This window comes from Bombina bombina, chromosome 6 (assembly GCF_027579735.1).
Source record: "Bombina bombina isolate aBomBom1 chromosome 6, aBomBom1.pri, whole genome shotgun sequence".
In the NCBI taxonomy this organism is placed as follows: Eukaryota; Metazoa; Chordata; class Amphibia; order Anura; family Bombinatoridae; genus Bombina; species Bombina bombina.
In genome coordinates, this window is record NC_069504.1 from 42,796,696 (window position 1) to 42,818,042 (window position 21,347).

The following is a 21,347-nucleotide window of genomic DNA, read 5'->3' on the forward strand; positions in this document are numbered from 1 at the left end:
AGCACAGGTGGTCACCATTATAAAGAACTCATGTATTGTCTAGTAGCAATGGTGGTCACTATTATTAAGTATTCATCTATTGTCTAGTGGTAAAGGTGGTCATTGTTATGATAAACTTATCTATTGTCTAGTGGTAAAGGTGGTCACTGTTACAAAGAACTCATCTATTGTCCAGTGGTAAAGATAATCAAGTCATAAAGAACTCATCTATTGTCTAGTGGTAAAGATTGTCAAGTTATAAATAACTCATCTATTGTCTAGTGGTAAAGATTGTCAAGTTATAAATAACTCATCTATTGTCTAGTAGTAAAGATTGTCAAGTTATAAATAACTCATCTATTGTCTAGTGGTAAAGATTGTCAAGTTATAAATAACTCATCTATTGTCTAGTGGTAAAGATAATCACATTATAAAGAACTCATCTATTGTCTAGTGGTAAAGGTTGTAACTGTTTATATAGAACTCATCTATTGTCTAGTGATAAAGGTTGTCACCGTTTATATAGAACTCATCTATTGTCTAGTGGTAAAGATTGTCATGTTATAAATAACTCATCTATTGTCTAGTGGTAAAGATTGTCATGTTATAAATAACTCATCTATTGTCTAGTGGTAAAGATTGTCATGTTATAAATAACTCATCTATTGTCTAGTGGTAAAGATTGTCATGTTATAAATAACTCATCTATTGTCTAGTGGTAAAGATAGTCACATTATAAAGAACTCATCTATTGTCTAGTGGTAAAGGTTGTCACTGTTTATATAGAACTCATCTATTGTCTAGTGGTAAAGATTGTCAAGTTATAAAGAACTCATCTATTGTCTAGTAGTAAAGGTGGTCATCGTTATAAAGAACTAATCTATTTTCTAGTTGTAAAGATAGTCAGATTATACTGAACTCATATATTGTCTAGTGGTAAAGGTACTCACATTGTAAAGAACTCATCTATTGTCTAGTAGTTAAGGTGGTAACCATAATAAAGAACTAATCTATTGTCTAGTAGCACAGGTGGTCACTATTACTTGGAACTCATCTATTGTCCAGTGGTAAAGATAGTCAAGTCATAAAGAACTCATCTATTGTCTAGTGGTAAAGATAGTCAAGTTATAAATAACTCATCTGTTATCTAGTGGTAAAGGTGGTCACCATTATAAAGAACTCATGTATTGTCTAGTAGCAACGGTGGTCACTATTATTAAGAATTCATCTATTGTCTAGTGGTAAAGGTGGTCACTGTTATGATAAACTTATCTATTGTCTAGTGGTAAAGGTGGTCACTGTTACAAAGAACTCATCTATTGTCCAGTGGTAAAGATAATCAAGTCATAAAGAACTCATCTATTGTCTAGTGGTAAAGATTGTCAAGTTATAAATAACTCATCTATTGTCTAGTGGTAAAGATTGTCAAGTTATAAATATCTCATCTATTATCTAGTAGTAAAGATTGTCAAGTTATAAATAACTCATCTATTGTCTAGTGGTAAAGATTGTCACCGTTTATATAGAACTCATCTATTGTCTAGTGGTAAAGATTGTCATGTTATAAATAACTCATCTATTGTCTAGTGGTAAAGATTGTCATGTTATAAATAACTCATCTATTGTCTAGTGGTAATGATTGTCATGTTATAAATAACTCATCTATTGTCTAGTGGTAAAGATTGTCATGTTATAAATAACTCATCTATTGTCTAGTGGTAAAGATTGTCAAGTTATAAAGAACTCATCTATTGTCTAGTAGTAAAGGTGGTCATCGTTATAAAGAACTAATCTATTTTCTAGTTGTAAAGATAGTCAGATTATACTGAACTCATATATTGTCTAGTGGTAAAGGTACTCACATTGTAAAGAACTCATCTATTGTCTAGTAGTTAAGGTGGTAACCATAATAAAGAACTAATCTATTGTCTAGTAGCACAGGTGGTCACTATTACTTGGAACTCATCTATTGTCCAGTGGTAAAGGTGGTCACAATTATAAAAAAACTCATCTATAGTCTAGTGGTAAAGGTGGTCACCGTTATAAAGAACTCTTCTATTATCTAGTGGTAAAGGTAGTCACAATAATAAAGAACTCATCTATTGTCTAGAAGAGATATGCATTCTTTTTCGGACGAATCACAAAAATCAGATTTTCGTTTAATTTTAATGAAACAAAAATCTGAATGAATGCAACACCAAAATTAAAGAAAATTAAACAATACTGATGAAATTTGTCTGTATTCATTTGTTTACTTTTAATATTTTTAAGGGGTTAATACTTATCTCAGTGTGCTCTCTATTCTCTCCAGATAACTTTTCACCTGTATCTTTGAAACATTAACATTTGTTTTAATGTAAACAAATGTAAATGTTTAAAGAAAATTCAGTATTTGTTTCATTTTAAACTAAACAAATATCAGGGAAATTAATTTTCCTGAATATCTGGAATGAAAATGTAATCCGAAACAGAATTTACTTGGCTGCACATCTCTAATGTCTAGTAGTACAGGTGGTCACTATTATAAATAACTAATCTATTGTCTAGTGGTAAAGGTGGTTAACATTATAAAGAACTCATCTATTGCCTAGTGGTAAAGTTGGTCACCATTATAAAGAACTCATCTATTGTCTAGTGGTAAAGGCGATCACCATTATAAATAACTAATTCATTGTCTAGTGATAAAGGGGGTCATCATTAAAAAAGAAGTGGTGCAGATATACTCACCCTTATCAATATGTACCTTGTGACTAGTGGTACAAGCAGTAACTATTATATAGAAAATGGACTCATTAGGACCCACTTTCTTTTTCTTCCATTACTTATTACAAGTGTGTTATACTTTCTTTCGGCTAGATTTGGAGTTTTGTCGGTAACGACCCGAAAAGCTAACGCCGGCTTTTTTCTGGCCGCACCATAAAAATAACTCTGGTATTGAGAGTCCACATAAAGGCTGCGTTAGGCTCCAAAAAAGGAGCGTAGAGCATATTTAACGCAGCTTCAACTCTCAATACCAGAGTTGCTTACGCAAGCGGCCAGCCTCAAAAACGTGCTCATGCACGATTCCCCCATAGGAAACAATGGGGCTGTTTGAGCAGAAAAAAAAAACCTAACACCTGCAAAAAAGCCGCGTTCAGCTCCTAATGCAGCCCCATTGTTTGCTATGCGGAAACACTTCCTACGTCTGCACCTAACACTCTAACATGTACCCCGAGTCTAAACACCCCTAACCTTACACTTATTAACCCCTAATCTGCTGCCCCCGCTATCGCTAACCCCTGCATATTATTATTAACCCCTAATCTGCCGCTCCGTAAACCGCCGCTACTTACATTATCCCTATGTACCCCTAATCTGGTGCCCTAACATCGCCGACCCCTATATTATATTTATTAACCCCTAATCTGCCCCCCACAACGTCGCCTCCACCTGCCTACACTTATTAACCCCTAATCTGCCGATCGGACCTGAGCGGTACTATAATAAAGTTATTAACCCCTAATCCGCCTCATTAACCCTATAATAAATAGTATTAACCCCTAATCTGCCCTCCCTAACATCGCCGACACCTAACTTCAATTATTAACCCCTAATCTGTCGACTGGAGCTCACCGCTATTCTAATAAATGTATTAACCCCTAAAGCTAAGTCTAACCCTAACACTAACACCCCCCTAAGTTAAATATAATTTACATCTAACAAAATTAATTATCTCTTATTAAATAAATTATTCCTATTTAAAGCTAAATACTTACCTGTAAAATAAATCCTAATATAGCTACAATATAAATTATAATTACATTGTAGCTATTTTAGGATTAATATTTATTTTACAGGCAACTTTGTAATTATTTTAACCATGTACAATAGCTATTAAATAGTTAAGAACTATTTAATAGCTACCTAGTTAAAATAATTACAAAATTACCTGTAAAATAAATCCTAACCTAAGTTAGAATTAAACCTAACACTATACTCGCATTAAATTAATTATATAAAATACCTATAATTACCTACAATTAAACCTAACACTACACTATCAATACATTAAGTAAATACAATATCTACAAATAACTACAATGAAATAAACTAACTAAAGTACAAAAAAATAAAAAAGAACTGTTACAAAAAATAAAAAAATATTTACAAACATAAGAAAAATATTACAACAATTTTAAACTAATTACACCTACTCTAAGCCCCCTAATAAAATAACAAAAAACCCCAAAATAAAAAATGCCCTACCCTATTCTAAATTACTAAAGTTCAAAGCTCTTTTACCTTACCAGCCCTGAACAGGGCCCTTTGCGGGGCATGCCCCAAGAAGTTCAGCTCTTTTGCCTGTAAAAAAAAACATACAATACCCCCCCCCCAACATTACAACCCACCACCCACATACCCCTAATCTAACCCAAACCCCCCTTAAATAAACCTAACACTAAGCCCCTGAAGATCATCCTACCTTGTCTTCACCTCACCAGGTATCACCGATCCGTCCTGGCTCCAAAATCTTCATCCAACCCAAGCGGGGGCTGGCGATCCATCATCCGGTGGCTGAAGAGGTCCAGAAGAGGCTCCAAAGTCTTCATCCTATCCGGGAAGAAGAGGCGATCCGGACCGGCAACCATCTTGATCCAAGCGGCATCTTCTATCTTCATCCGATGACGACCGGCTCCATCCTGAAGACCTCCACCGCGGACCCATCTTCTTCCGGCGACGTCCAACTGAAGAATGACGGCTCCTTTAAGGGACGTCATCCAAGATGGCGTCCCTCGAATTCCGATTGGCTGATAGGATTCTATCAGCCAATCGGAATTAAGGTAGGAATATTCTGATTGGCTGATGGAATCAGCCAATCAGAATCAAGTTCAATCCGATTGGCTGATCCAATCAGCCAATCAGATTGAGCTCGCATTCTATTGGCTGTTCCGATCAGCCAATAGAATGAATGCGAGCTCAATCTGATTGGCTAATTGGATCAGCCAATCGGATTGAACTTGATTCTGATTGGCTGATTCCATCAGCCAATCAGAATATTCCTACCTTAATTCCGATTGGCTGATAGAATCCTATCAGCCAATCGGAATTCGAGGGACGCCATCTTGGATGACGTCCCTTAAAGGAACCGTCATTCTTCAGTTGGACGTCGCCGGAAGAAGATGGGTCCACGGTGGAGGTCTTCAGGATGGAGCCGGTCGTCATCGGATGAAGATAGAAGATGCCGCTTGGATCAAGATGGTTGCCGGTCCGGATCGCCTCTTCTTCCCGGATAGGATGAAGACTTTGGAGCCTCTTCTGGACCTCTTCAGCCACCGGATGATGGATCGCCAGCCCCCGCTTGGGTTGGATGAAGATTTTGGAGCCAGGACGGATCGGTGATACCTGGTGAGGTGAAGACAAGGTAGGATGATCTTCAGGGGCTTAGTGTTAGGTTTATTTAAGGGGGGTTTGGGTTAGATTAGGGGTATGTGGGTGGTGGGTTGTAATGTTGGGGGGGGGTATTGTATGTTTTTTTTTTTACAGGCAAAAGAGCTGAACTTCTTGGGGCATGCCCCGCAAAGGGCCCTGTTCAGGGCTGGTAAGGTAAAAGAGCTTTGAACTTTAGTAATTTAGAATAGGGTAGGGCATTTTTTATTTTGGGGGTCTTTGTTATTTTATTAGGGGGCTTAGAGTAGGTGTAATTAGTTTAAAATTGTTGTAATATTTTTCTTATGTTTGTAAATATTTTTTTATTTTTTGTAACTTAGTTCTTTTTTATTTTTTGTACTTTAGTTAGTTTATTTCATTGTAGTTATTTGTAGATATTGTATTTAATTAATGTATTGATAGTGTAGTGTTAGGTTTAATTGTAGGTAATTATAGGTATTTTATTTAATTAATTTAATGATAGTATAGTGTTAGGTTTAATTGTAACTTAGGTTAGGATTTATTTTACAGGTAATTTTGTAATTATTTTAACTAGGTAGCTATTAAATAGTTCTTAACTATTTAATAGCTATTGTACCTGGTTAAAATAATTACAAAGTTGCCTGTAAAATAAATATTAATCCTAAAATAGCTACAATGTAATTATAATTTATATTGTAGCTATATTAGGATTTATTTTATAGGTAAGTATTTAGCTTTAAATAGGAATAATTTATTTAATAAGAGTTAATTTATTTCGTTAGATTAAAATTATATTTAATTTAGGGGGTGTTAGTGTTAGGGTTAGACTTAGCTTTAGGGGTTAATACATTTATTAGAATAGCGGTGAGCTCCGGTCGGCAGATTAGGGGTTAATAATTGAAGTTAGGTGTCGGCGATGTTAGAGAGGGCAGATTAGGGGTTAATACTATTTATTATAGGGTTAGTGAGGCAGATTAGGGGTTAATAACTTTATTATAGTAGCGGTGCGGTCCGCTCGGCAGATTAGGGGTTATTAAGTGTAGGCAGGTGGAGGCGACATTGAGGGGGGCAGATTAGGGGTTAATAAATATAATATAGGGGTCGGCGGTGTTAGGGGCAGCAGATTAGGGGTACATAAGTATAACGTAGGTGGCGGTCGGCAGATTAGGGGTTAAAAAAATTTAATCGAGTGGCGGCGATGTAGGGGGACCTCGGTTTAGGGGTACATAGGTAGTTTATGGGTGTTAGTGTACTTTAGAGTGCAGTAGTTAAGAGCTTTATGAACCGGCGTTAGCCCAGAAAGCTCTTAACTACTGACTTTTTTCTGCGGCTGGAGTTTTGTCGTTAGATTTCTAACGCTCACTTCAGACACGACTCTAAATACCGGAGTTAGAAAGATCCCATTGAAAAGATAGGATACGCAATTGACGTAAGGGGATCTGCGGTATGGAAAAGTTGCGGCTGAAAAGTGAGCGTTAGACCCTTTTTTGAGTGACTCCAAATACGGGAGTTAGCCTAAAACCAGCGTTAGGAGCCTCTAACGCTGGTTTTCATGGCTAACGCCAAACTCCAAATCTAGGCCTTTATTTGGTAGATTATTACTGGTTAAGCTTGTTTTTTAGCTAGAACCTCTGTGTTTTTTCCGCTATTTTTCCTTTTTTAAGAATTACGCTGGCTACGCTATTGACAGAATTTCCATAACTATCTTTTTAGTACTTGCACTATATCACTCAGAATAGATTGATTTTACCAATGCACTTTTATTTGGATATTTGAACCACCGGTTTCTTATGGTCCTACAGTGTAATATACACTTCAATATATTATCAGTACCTATTTAGGTTTCAACCCCCCCCCCCCCCATATATTAGAAGCTAATTTAGGCTGTTTTGTTACACAGTATAATATAATCTATATATACATATTGTTCACTTTGTTTCACAGTCCGCTTTTAGCGCTGTCCTTTTTTTATTTAGTTTAAATGTCCATTTTCTGGTTATCCTTGTGGAGGGATTTCCTTGGACTGGCTGTGAGTGTCACTTTTAGCACAACACTTTCCTTTTTCTATTATATAGAAAATACCTGATACCTACTTATACAGGTGATCATAATTATCAAGAACTACCTGGTCGTATAGCCAAACACCATTATCAAGTCTCCCTGGTGGCTAGTGGTACAGGTAGTCAGTCACCATTGTCAACACCTACCTGGTGGCTAATGGTCAAAGGTGATTATTATTATAAAGAACCTATCTGGAGTTGTCACAATTATCAAGAATTCTTTATTGGCTAGTGGTACATGGGGTCATCATTAACAACACAACTATATCATTACCTTTATAGAGAACTTACATGGTGCCTACTGTTGCAGGTGGTCACTGATATCAAGAGCTCCATGGTGACTAGTGGAGTAACTGAACACCATTTTCAACATCTGCCTGGTGCAAAGTGGTACAGGTGACCACCATTAGAAGGAACCTCTCTGGTGTCTTGTGGTGGAGGGTTACATCCTCATTTTGATGATGGTCTGCTTAGTATAAGGGCAAAGACCATTTATTCAAAGAAGGACTGAAATGTGTTGATTGCACCCATATCCTAACCATGAACAGCAATGACTTCCCCATACCACTCTTCCATGTAGCCCAAATGTCTTCAGTTTCATGTTATAAATAAAAGGTGTTCGATTAATAGAATAGATTTCCAATATAAGTGGTAGGTACATATATTGTAAGGGGATTTCACAATGTGATATTTATAATGCTATGTTGTTTAGCTAACCATGACTGATACTCAATGAACTCTCCTAGAAATACATTTTTGTGGGCTTTCCATGTTATTAGGCAACTGTTATAGGCAAATGTGCATATTTGGAAATAGCATTCGCTTATTATTAATTTATAAAAGGGACTTATCCAGGCACCAAAGAAAAGGAGAGATAGTTTCATCCAACCATTCAACAACTACAGAAATGTCAATCAGAGAGGCGCCGCATGTGTGAATCACACAGCTACATCAAGAGTAAATTACTCAAATTCAACAGGGTGCTCACATTTGCAGAAAGCACCCTACTGTGCTGCTAGTGACGTGCTGGTATCTAGCAGTATACAAGCTAACTGGGTCTCTGTGTCTCCAGAGACGTGGACCTTGTGTCACACAGGAATCCTACTGCTGTATCCAATGATGTGAAAGTACGGATGGTTGTTATAAACTAATTTATTAAAACCCTAGACAGATATAATAAAAGTAACCAGAAATAATACATACATATATATATATATATATATATATATATATACAAAACACGGAAGGGAACTAAACTCTCATACCAGACCGGGTACACATCCCATGACCCTGCAACATGCTCAGCCCTGGGTGCCACTGGCACTCACAGGAAGTTGTGCTGTCCCCAGAGCCACAAGCAGTTAACCCAAGACAGGTCTGGGTGCAAGAACCATAGGGAAAATTACAAAACAATTTAATACAAAACACAGAGAAAACCCAGCACTCACTTACAAGCTCTCAGCTAAGATTTAAAAGCAAAAATGGAAAGGTTAGTCACCGCATCTGGCCAAATGGGACAAGCTCAGGTACCACGTCAAGGTCCTTTCCAATACCTGAGACCCTAAAACAGCCACACAATGCAAGCTTTCAAATCCAAACAAACTGAAAACAAGGGAAGGGTGCACAGGAATATGTAACCACCCTAGACATATACAAAACACAGAAGGGAACTGCACTCTCATACCGGACCGGGTACACATCCCATGACCCTGCAACATGCTCAGCCCTGGGTGCCACTGGCACTCACAGGAAGCTGTGCTGTCCCCAGAGCAACAAGCAGTTAACCCCAGACAGGTCTGGGTGCAAGAACCATAGGGAAAATTACAAAACAAATTAATACAACACACAGAGAAAACCCAGCACTCACTTACAAGCTCTCAGCTAAGATTTAAAAGCAAAAATGGAAAGGTTAGTCACCGCATCTGGCCAAATGGGACAAGCTCAGGTACCACGTCAAGGTCCTTTCCAATACCTGAGTCCCTAAAACAGCCACACAATGCAAGCTTTCAAATCCAAACAAACTGAAAACAAGGGAAGGGTGCACAGGAATATGTAACCACCCTAGACATATACAAAACACGGAAGAGAACTGCACTCTCATACCGGACCGGGTACACATCCCATGACCCTGCAACATGCTCAGCCCTGGGTGCCACTGGCACTCACAGGAAGCTGTGCTGTCCCCAGAGCAACAAGCAGTTAACCCCAGACAGGTCTGGGTGCAAGAACCATAGGGAAAATTACAAAACAAATTAATACAACACACAGAGAAAACCCAGCACTCACTTACAAGCTCTCAGCTAAGATTTAAAAGCAAAAATGGAAAGGTTAGTCACCGCATCTGGCCAAATGGGACAAGCTCAGGTACCACGTCAAGGTCCTTTCCAATACCTGAGTCCCTAAAACAGCCACACAATGCAAGCTTTCAAATCCAAACAAACTGAAAACAAGGGAAGGGTGCACAGGAATATGTAACCACCCTAGACATATACAAAACACGGAAGAGAACTGCACTCTCATACCGGACCGGGTACACATCCCATGACCCTGCAACATGCTCAGCCCTGGGTGCCACTGGCACTCACAGGAAGCTGTGCTGTCCCCAGAGCCACAAGCAATTAACCCCAGACAGGTCTGGGTGCAAGAACCATAGGGAAAATTACAAAACAAATTAATACAACACACAGAGAAAACCCAGCACTCACTTACAAGCTCTCAGTTAAGATTTAAATGCAAAAATGGAAAGGTTAATCACCGCATCTAGCCAAATGGGACAAGCTCAGGTACCACGTCAAGGTCCTTTTCCAATACCTGAGACCCTAAAACAGCCACACAATGCAAGCTTTAAAATCCAAACAAACTGAAAACAAGGGAAGGGTGCACAGGAATATGTAACCACCCTAGACATATACAAAACACGGAAGGGAACTGCACTCTCATACCGGACCGGGTACACATCCCATGACCCTGCAACATGCTCAGCCCTGGGTGCCACTGGCACTCACAGGAAGCTGTGCTGTCCCCAGAGCCACAAGCAGTTAACCCCAGACAGGTCTGGGTGCAAGAACCATAGGGAAAATTACAAAACAAATTAATACAACACACAGAGAAAACCCAGCACTCACTTACAAGCTCTCAGCTAAGATTTAAAAGCAAAAATGGAAAGGTTAGTCACCGCATCTGGCCAAATGGGACAAGCTCAGATACCACGTCAAGGTCCTTTCCAATACCTGAGACCCTAAAACAGCCACACAACGCAAGCTTTCAAATCCAAACAAACTGAAAATAAGGGAAGGGTGCACAGGAATATGTAACCACCCTAGACATATACAAAACACGGAAGGGAACTGCACTCTCATACCGGACCGGGTACACATCCCATGACCCTGCAACATGCTATGGTTCTTGCACCCAGACCTGTCTGGGGTTAACTGCTTGTGGCTCTGGGGACAGCACAGCTTCCTGTGAGTGCCAGTGGCACCCAGGGCTGAGCATGTTGCAGGGTCATGGGATGTGTACCCGGTCCGGTATGAGAGTGCAATTGCCTTCCGTGTTTTGTATATGTCTAGGGTGGTTACATATTCCTGTGCACCCTTCCCTTGTTTTCAGTTTGTTTGGATTTGAAAGCTTGCATTGTGTGGCTGTTTTAGGGTCTCAGGTATTGGAAAGGACCTTGACATGGTACCTGAGCTTGTCCCATTTGGCCAGATGCAGTGACTAACCTTTCCATTTTTGCTTTTAAATCTTAGCTGAGAGCTTGTAAGTGAGTGCTGGGTTTTCTCTGTGTGTTGTATTAATTTGTTTTGTAATTTTCCCTATGGTTCTTGCACCCAGACCTGTCTGGGGTTAACTGCTTGTGGCTCTGGGGACAGCACAGCTTCCTGTGAGTGCCAGTGGCACCCAGGGCTGAGCATGTTGCAGGGTCATGGGATGTGTACCCGGTCCGGTATGAGAGTGCAGTTCCCTTCTGTGTTTTGTATATGTCTAGGGTGGTTACATATTCCTGTGCACCTTTCCCTTGTTTTCAGTTTGTTTGGATTTGAAAGCTTGCATTGTGTGGCTGTTTTAGGGTCTCACGTATTGGAAAGGACCTTGATGTGGTACCTGAGCTTGTCCCATTTGGCCAGATGCGGTGACTAACCTTTCCATTTTTGCTTTTAAATCTTAGCTGAGAGCTTGTAAGCGAGTGCTGGGTTTTCTCTGTGTGTTATATATATATATATATATATATATATATATGCACAACGCATTTCTCTGCTATATTCACAGACCTTTCATCCGGCATATCTGACTTACATGACGGTCTTTAAAAATACAGCAATAACCAATAACAAAATGGTAACCCCCTTTAAGGGACATATGAACAATTATAACATATACATAGAATACCACAGTACATAATGAGAACCCTTCAGTCCTTCACACTCATAAAAATCAAATAAAAGCATAAACACCCAAGTTGGAGTTCGTTTTCATCACATAAACAACAAAATGTATTAATATATATTAGTAGCCTACCTGAAGCGATCTCTGTTTGGGTTGCATGGATAGGTGGAGACAAACCAGGAAGCTAACTATAACTCATTTGACCATAGGGAGCCACTTTACGATCAGTTGTGAGATCATATCAGACGTGGTTTTTCACGCCAACCCTCGCAGGAACTGCCCCCTTTTTTAAGATAATTCCACCAGGGCAGCCCCTGCACAAGTTGGCATGAAATACCAGGTCTGATCCATCAAAGTTTAGATAATCAGGCCCTAAATGCTTTTGCATTAACATTTTATTATGCAATTTTACTGCATTTAGTCATCCTTTAAGTCTGTACGTTTACACTTGTTTACTGACATAAAAAAGTAACTCTTTCATACATGATAAAAACATTAGAAGCATATTATCATTATCAGAAGATCTGAAGGGAAGATCCTTTCAAAAAAATGCCTCTGTTTCTTACGAGTGGCAGTTAATAATCTATCTTTTGTCATGAAAATGTAAATATTTTAGAATAATGTCACATGGGGGTTCTGTATCGTTTAGTTTAAGGTAAATAGCTATATGAACCCTGTCCAGAAGTAAATTAACTGGAGCTTATTGATATAAAAGATGAGCTAATAATGTTTATAGATAGGCTGCGATATCTCATAGTGACTGTGACCTTAAAGGAACAGGAAATGCCATAATTTTCTTTCATTATTCGGATAGAACATACAATTTTAAACAACTTTCCAATTTAGTTCTATTATCAAATTTGCTTCATTCTCTTGTTATCCTTTGCTGAAGGAACAACATTACACTACAGGCAGCTACATGAACACATCTAGTCAGCCAATCACAAGAGATAAATGTGTGCAGGCACCAATCAATAGCTAGCTCCCACTAGTGTAGGATATGTGCGTATTCTTTTTCAACAAGGGATACAAAGAGACCAAAGCACATTTGAAATTAGAAGTGAATTTGAAAATGTCTTAAAAATACATGCTCTATCTGATTCTTGCAAGTTTAATTTTGACTTGTATGTCCCTTTAATCTTGTGTTTTGTTATCTGGTCATGTTCCTCAGGTCCTTCAACTGACCCTGGGCTTGTAGTAAAGTCACAGACTGACAAGAGATTTGTTGAGCAACTCCTCCAAGTCTTTAGTGTGGAATCACAGCTTATTCAAGGGACATGAAACCATTTTTTTTCTTTCTTTCATGATTTAGAAAGAGAATGCAATTTTAGATAACTTTTCAATTTACTTCTATTAGCTCATTTGCTTCATTCTCTTGTTATCCTTTGTTGAAAAGCATATCTAAATATGCTCAGTAGCTGCTGATTAGTGGCTGCACGTATATTTCTTGTGTTATTTGCTCGCCCGTGTACATTGCTATTTCTTCAACAAAGGATACCTAAAGAATGAAGATAATATTAGATAAAAGAAGTAAATTGGAAAGCTGCTTAAAATTGTATTCTCTATCTGAATCATGAAATAAAAATGTCGGGTTTCCTATCTCTTTAATGACATCTTAAAGGCAATCTGCACTTACTTGTCTGACTTGTCTGCAAGAAAGGATTTAAAGTGCTCTTTAGGGGAAGGAAAACAGGAATCACCCTTAGTCAATGAGGTTAAATTAACAACAATATTTTGTAACTCTCTCATGGGGGAAGTTCATTTAGATGAAAGATTTTTGTTTACAACTAAATAACTCCAATGTGTTAAAAAAGAGCGGACTTGTCGGGTTCCAGGGAATCCAGAAGATTTGTATGTTCTGTCCATTTTTAAAGGATGCTCAAGAGACCATTGTTATTAACAGTTGTACTTACAGGAACTTTGGAAATAAAACACCTAGCAGACAGCCAGTAAGATTAATGGCAGTTGTATCACCAGCTGGCTGCTTGCAGAACATCAGACGCTTAATATGCTCAACAAACACCAGAAAAGCAGTCAAGCAAGTGTTAATAGATAAAAAATAGCATGACAAGAGAAAGTAAGGTGAAAGCAGCACTGTATAAAAACAGGCCTGGAAACGTCTCTAATAGAAAAAAAGCTGTCACTTACAGAGTTAAAATAAAGTTACAAAAGTAAAAGCGGATGTTAGAAATGATAAACAGGTGTAATAAATGAGTGAACAATCCTAATTCCGCACAACAGCGCTATCAGCCATAAATGATAAAAGTAGCTTAATAATAGTAGACTTAGGGCCAGATTATAAGTGGAGCGCTAAATATCGATTTTGCAAAAGTAATATTAGCGATCCACTGAGTAATACCAGCACACGCTAATGGGCGCTGGTATGACAAGTTAAGCGCAAACTCATGTTCGCATTGCTAGAAAGCATTGCGCTCACGAGAGTGCACTTCCATAGGCTCTAATGGGAGCCTCGTTGTAATACCGTGAGACGCGTCATGAGAACCTAGCGCAGCGAAGGGGTTAAGTAGCACAGAAATGGGCAGCATTTTTAAATATATTTGTATATGACTATATACATATATATGTATGTGTTAATATCTGTATATACACATATTAACACATAAATATTATGAATGATATTATGATGATTATGAATGATTTTGATTGAAATTCCGGTTTGCTAATACATAAAAAATATTGCCAATAGGTATCATGAATTTAGAATAGAAGGACACACAGGGAATAAAAACAAAGTGTGATCCTAATGATGAAATATGTACAATGCAAAATTCCTATTAATGCGTGATATATTGTCTGATATGAATGTGAATTGATGTGTTATATATTATATTATTTGATATGTTTATAAATTAATGCAATTTGGTATGCAGAGATTTATGTATGCACACTTATCTGAGGTTACTATAGACACATAAGTCTGACACCTTTGTAACTAACACTGAAACAACCAGGTGTTATTGATACTAATTCGGAAACACGCCCCTCTTGCAGGGAAGCTAATGGCAGTTGGTATTAGGCAGTAGGTTTAAAAGCAGGTTTGAAGCAAGGTAACTATTATGCCTGAGGAAACGGCTTGTATGCAGAGAAACGCGTTGCAATTTTAGGGGGTAAGATTGTACACCCCCAGTTCACTCATTTATACATTTATTTTAATTGTTTTTTATTTAATAAATAGTATTTTTTTAAGAAAAATACTTTTGTGAGTGGCTTTATCTACCTATATCCTGCTCTAATGGGAACCTGACCTACAAGATATTGCTTTCTCTGGATACCACATATTGAGGAGAAGGTCCCTGGTGGTGAGCTGACACACCATACTAAAATCTGCCAGCCTGTTCCTACCAGCACATAGGTGTGCTCATCCAGTATGTGAGTACCCATTTTGCACCTATGTAAAGTGAATATAAATCATATAATAATTGGTGTCTGTTTTGTGCTTAATTTTTTTGCTGCAGCAAACGACTGATTTCCTTTGTGGGTGAGCTGCTACACCTGTTAAATCTGCAGCCTGCTCCTACAAGCAGGACCGTCTTTAACACAGGGCAAAAGGGGCAGCTGCCCAGGGCCCAGTCTCTGTTGAGGGGCCCAAGAGTCCTAAAAAAAAAAAAAAAAAATTTTTTTTATGGTTCATACCAGACTGCTGATGTGACATGGGGAACACACACTCATAATACTGTCACAGTCAAAAGTACTCTGCTTATATATTTATTTTTTTAAAAACTGTGCCAGACCAGGCCGTTGTCATGTGACATGCCAAGCTATTGCAATGTGCTGTTGTAGATGTGCACTGTGCAGCACTGAATGCAAAGCCCTAACTCGGCATCCAGCCATTCCCACTGCATCAGAAAATGTCCTACTGGGGTTACCACTGTTACCAGGTAATTGCTCTGGTGGTGGGGATTGTTTCTGGGTAGGGCTGACTGTAGGCGCATGCAGCAGAAAGCTGGAGCAGCAGGCAAGTGAGGATTTGAGCATCTGTGCAGCTGCATACACTGCTCTCTTCAGTCTTGAGGCTGTGTGACTCATCTCAAACTGTATCCATGCAGCCTTGGGCAGACAGCATCCAGTCTGCTGGCCCCCTTAGCCCTGCTCTTTCTGCTGTAGCCCTAAGATCAACTAACTGAAGTTTTTTAGGGGAACAGTGCTTTGTAGAAAGGTGTCAGTGGGAAGAATAAGTGAGTGCACACACGCCCCTCCCCATGCAGCATTGTCTAGTGCAGGGTGAGAGGGAACTTGTTCCTAGCAAAGAAGTGACATGTGCTGCTGTGGCTGATGTATAGTGTCATGCTGATACTTCACACATTAATGTAAGGTTTATTTTTATAGTTTTTGTTTTCTCTCTGTCTCAGATTTTACAGCTTCCCATAGTAGTTCTGCTGTTTCAGTCAGTAAACTTATATTTGTCTGCACCTACATGCTTCCTCCTCATTCTTTAACTTGCTTTGCTCCTGTTGGCTGTCCTAAATCTCTTTAACCAACTAAACTCACACCAGATTCACATTCAAAAGAATATAAAATGAATCCACAGTGGAGGAATTTATATATTTATTTACTTATTAGTACTGCTTAGGTCCAGTTTCACATATTGCAATTTATTTATTTATTTATTTTTAAATGATTAGCTCAGCAGTGAAGATTCACTGCTGGGCTAACATTTTTGAAAACAATTATAAAATAAATTGATTCAGTTGTTTTTTGGGATGTTGGGGTGGAGAGCGAAATTGCATGGGGTGGGGGGGGGGCCAAGAAATTTTTTGCCCAGGGTCCAGTCAATATTAAAGACGGCCCTGCCTACAAGCACATAGGTGTGCTTCACAGCCACGTGAGTACCCATTTGGCTTTGCAATATTCTGTGGTCTTGCTTTAATTTTGATGACACCACACATGAGGCGCCCCTCTGTTCTGTTTTATTTCTTTTAACACATAAATATATATGTATATAAGATTATAAATATATATTTACTGGGAACATACAGTTCCCATAGACCGCAATGTCTGTGCCATTTCTTTTCTAACACCCTACACCTGCCAACTTTAGCCCCCTAAAACTGCCTACCTGGTACCTTTTTTTTAAAATAAAAACTATGATACCCTCGGGTGATTAGTCGCGCTTTACAAGTACCCAATACATACATACTCTATTTTGGGGTCATTCCCCATGGTCTTTCCCGGCTATATTGACAGACCGTATATCAAGCATACCAACCTCCCTTAAATTGGTCTTCCCCAGGAAACAGCTGCCCAGGAAAGCCGTCCCCTGCTGCTGCTCCCAATTTAAGGGAGGTTGGTAGAACATTTCATCCCTTTCAACTGAAAATTATCTTTATCATAGAATGTTTAGAGGTCTAGCCAATCAGAGCATAATGATATATATATATATATATATATATTTATATATATATATATATATATATATATATATATATATATATATTAGTCATTGCACAGACATCTGTCTCCTTACTATAAAATCCCGAAACTTTGTTTACTTGACCAGAGTGGTATAGGAATCAAAAATATACCACTTAGTTAAACCTTGCACTTATATATTCACAGTCTATTACAATACAGTGGAGACACAAGGAGTAAATGCCATCAATGTGTTGACCACCTTGCACTTATATATTCACAGTATATTACAATACAGTAAATGTCATCAATGTGTTGACCACCTTGCACTTATATATTCACAGTCTATAACAATACAGTAAATGTCACCAATGTGTTGACCACCTTGCACTTATATATTCACAGTCTATAACAATACAGTAAATGTCACCAATGTGTTGACCACCTTGCACTTATATATTCACAGTCTATTATAATACAAGCAAGACACATTGAGTAAATGTCATCAACGTGTTGGAACAGTACATTTACTTACATAAAACATCAAATAAAATACACTTCAGTCTTCTTCCTCCATATGTAACATAGTGACAACCAATTGACAATATGACATATGGAGGATCACATGTTCATCACATGTGTTGGTGTACAGAGAAAAAACAGATTACATTTTAGAGTTATGTTTGCAGTTGTTTAAGAGACATGAAACCCAAGTTTTTTTCTTTCATGATTCAGATAGAGAATACAATGTTAAACAACTTTCCAATTTACTTTGATTATCTTACCTGCTTCATTCTCTTGGTATCCTTCATAGAGAAAACAGCAATGCACTACTGGGGAGCTAGCTAAAAGCATTGGACGATAACATGAGTATTCTTGAACCCTGTGACAGACTTTTTTTTTTTAAATCTTATAAAATGGAAAGCTTCCGCTCTCTATTGTGTGAGATAAACTAAAGTCTGAGGTACAAAAAGCCATCAACGTCACTGATCTGTGAATGCGCACAACTTCTGTCACAGAGGCCAAGATAACCTCCAAGATGGAGGAGCCCAGTATAAAGATACAGAGCTTCACCAACCTGCACCTGTAGCGGATTTAAATAAGAGAGCGCTATAAAGAGAGCTACAGGTAGAGGAGGAAAATTATAGCGCTGTGAGTAGTTACCCAGTTACTGTGGTTTAATGTCTCATTAAAGGGGTTGTCTACATTTTAGAAGTTAGTTTCTCACCGCGTTTTTAGTGATAATTTTATTACTATTTACTGAAATATATGTTTGCCTGTTTGCTGATTTATTAATAAACAGCATTTATTTCTATTTTTTTTATAGACTCCCTTATTGTGCTCCCCTTGTAACTTGTGCCCCTGAAACAATTTTTTTTTAAAGTGAAGCAGTTTTCCTACTCACTGCTTTTTATTTTATAAATATGTTGTCTAGTGGATTATGAACTCATCAGGTTTTCATTAACTATGCTATAGTAAGTGGCTGTGTTACTCCTTATTTGTAAGTCAAAGTTTTTTATAGGCAAAATAATTTATTTTAAACCAAGAAAGATCATGTCCGCCCGACATCACTAAATGCATGCAGACAGCATACGCTGTCTGCATTTAACATTGCACAAGCATTCCTAGTGAAATGCTTGTGCAATGCCGCCCCCTGCAGATTCGCAGGGGGTGTCAATAATCCCGATCATATCTGATCGGGATGATTACTATCCACAGCCTCAGAGGTGGCGGATAAGTTAAGGCTTCTTAACTTATGTTTCCAGGGAGTCTGACAGCTCGCACGGAAACGGCTGCATTCGCAGCATGTTAAATCGGTCCCATAGTACACTTTACACTTGAAGTGTCACAGATGGAGTTAATGTAAAAGCAGTAAAATGAATGTAGAGTCTTTGGAAATTGTAGTTTAATACATTTTCATTATAGTAGGCTAGATTACAAGTGGAGCGCTAATTTATTGCGCACCCGTAAATGGGAAAATTTGCACAATAAATAACCAGCCATTACAAGTGGCTAGTTATTGCTACTGAGAGCTTGCAGTAGCAATTAGTGCTCAAAAAATTAACCAGAGGCCAGATCTCCCAATTGCCCCCAAAATACAATATAGTGTGCCTTTTTGAAAATAAAAAAATATGAGCATCTTTTGTTTTGTTTTTTTTTTTAAAAACTGCACAAAGCAGTTTTTAGGGTTTAAAGTTGACGGCTCTGGGGTGTTAGAAAAAAAACGGCACTGAAAAGTGCCTTTACATTGCGGTTTATGGAGACTGTGTGTTCCCTGTATATACACATAATAACACATAAATATATATGTATATATTTATAGATATTTAACTTTGCTGCGCAACTTGCCCCCTTCTCTGTGCTAGGTTCTCACGCCGCGTCTGATGTCATGAGAACAGTCTCCCATTGAAGCCTATAGAAGCATGCTCTATTGAGCGCAAAGCTTCTATGCAATTGCATGTGCTTGTATAAAAAGTGCAATGCAAATATTGTGCTCGCAAATGTGCAATCTGGCCCTTTATATGTGTGAGAGATAAACTGTGGTATTCAGTGTCCTTTAACGTGGGTGAGCTTAGCTGCAGTTACGATGAGTGATGTGCAGGTATCAGATATACCTTTTACCATCTGCCCATCTAACAGACTAATGCTATGCTTTCTCTCACTCTGTAGTTTTCACAGCAGAACAGCCAGGCAGGGTTCTTTCAGTGAGACTCCCAAGCACATGTCAGCTTCTCCCAGCAAATGTGACAGGTAAAAAATACTTTCATTCATAATGAATTAATGTGTTAACAGAGCTGATCTATCTGCTGTCTATAAGGAACAGCTTTTTCAGAACAACAAGATATTACCTGCACTTTTCTTTACCAGATTTCCCTTCCCGCTAACAAGTTAAACAAAGGTATATAAATGATGCAAAAGCTGCAATTAAAGGGACATAGATTTGCTCCTTCGTGAAAAGAACTGGGAACAGCCCAAAATGAAAATGCTGTTTGAGCATTTTATTATTAAACTATTGCAAATAAATTAACCCCATAGTTAAAGTTAACTCCACAGCAGCAGTTCACTACTGGGAGCTAGCTGTACACATCTGGTGAGCCAATGGCAAGAGACAAATACAGTATCCCACAAAAGTGAGTACACCCCTCACATTTTTGTAAATATTTTATAATATCTTTTCATGTGACAACATTGAAGAAATGACACTTTGCTACAATGTAAAGTAGTGAGTGTACATCCTGTATAACAGTGTAAATTTGCTGTGCCCTCAAAATAACTCAACACACAGCCATTAATGTCTAAACCGTTGGCAACAAACGTGAGTACACCCCTAAGTGGAAATGTCCAAATTAGGCCCAATTAGCCATTTTCCCTCTCCGGTGTCATGTGATTAGTTAGTGTTACAAGGTCTCAGGTGTGAATGGGGAGCAGGTGTGTTACATTTTATGTTATCACTCTCACACTCTCTCATACTGGACACTGGAAGTTCAACATGGCACCTCATGGCAAAGAACTCTCTGAGGATCTGAAAAAAAGAACTCTACATAAAGATGGCCTAGGCTATAAGAAGATTGCCAAGACCCTGAAACTGAGCTGCAGCACGGTGACCATACAGCGGTTTTAAAGGACAGGTTTCACTCAGAACAGGCCTTGCTATGGTCGACCAAAGAAGTTGAGTGCACATGCTCAGCGTCATATCCAGAGGTTGTCTTTGGGAAATAGACATATGAGTGCTGCCAGCATTGCTACAGAGGTTGAAGGGGTGGGGGGGATTCAGCCTGCATGGTCTGCATGGCTGTCATTCCAGAAGGAAGCCTCTTCTAAAGATGATGCACAAGAAAGTCCGCAAACAGTTTGCTGAAGACAAACAGACTAAGGACATGAGACCAAGATAAACTTATTTGGTTCAGATGTTGTCAAGCGTGTGTGGCGGCAACCAAGTCAAGCATGGTGGTAGAAGTGTCATGGTCTGGGCCTGCATGAGTGCTGCTGGCACTGGGAAACTACAGTTCATTGAGGGAACCATGGATGCTAACATGTACTGTGACATACTGAAGAAGAGCATGATCCTCCTCCCCAAAAAGCATGTCTCCAGAACTAAACCCTATTGAGCATCTGTGGGGCATCCTCAAACGGAAGGTGGGAGAGCGCAAGGTCTCTAACATT